This window comes from Gallus gallus, chromosome 9, assembly GCF_016699485.2.
Source record: "Gallus gallus isolate bGalGal1 chromosome 9, bGalGal1.mat.broiler.GRCg7b, whole genome shotgun sequence".
Classification (NCBI taxonomy): domain Eukaryota; kingdom Metazoa; phylum Chordata; class Aves; order Galliformes; family Phasianidae; genus Gallus; species Gallus gallus.
This window is the reverse complement of record NC_052540.1, coordinates 3,609,181-3,609,918: the sequence shown is the minus strand read 5'-3', so window position 1 is coordinate 3,609,918 and position 738 is coordinate 3,609,181.

Sequence of the window (738 nt, the reverse complement as noted above, 5' to 3'; positions counted from 1 at the left end):
AATTGCATCTGGTTTTAAGAGACTGAGCAAACGAGTATTGCAAATAAAACAATCAAAATACTCAAAATATTTTGCTTAGGAAACATTGACACAAAACCAATGGCTTTTGTTAAGGAACTGTTCCAAAGTAAGCAGTGACGATAAGTAGCGAGAGCAATGACTGCTCCTATGCCCTAGGAGCATAGCTCCAGAGCCCTGAGCTCATGGAATAGCAGTGAGTGAGGAACACACCCCCATTGCCCACAAAAGAATTGCTTTTGAGAGGTTCCCCCATGCACTGGGGCTGTGAGGGTGATGTGATGTGGAATGAGCCCTGCCCGGTCTCCTGCCTTGGCTAAGCAGGCAGTGGAGAAGATTCTGTGCTTCCGTAGCGGATTTCCAGCAATTGCATTATGGAGGAATGGCTCCAGCACTTTGCAAGTGGGAGAGCAGGACTCAGGGCTCTGGAGGAACCCGGGAGGAGCAGTCTGCTTCCTTGGGAGAAATTGATTTTCAAAGCTATTGATGTTGCTTTGAAACGTAGCCTGCTGTTCATCGGCATTTAGATTCCCTTCCCTTCTGCGCGCCTGCCTTTGTTGTTCTAACATCAAAGGAACACTGCCCTGCTCTGCTAAGAAATCGCCTTTTCCCCATGATTGGGGGTGTTTGTGGTGCTTTGCTCCACTGAGCAGAGCTGGGCTGCAGCTCAGACCTGGGGCACACGCAGCCCATGAATGGGATGGGATGGGATGGGATGGG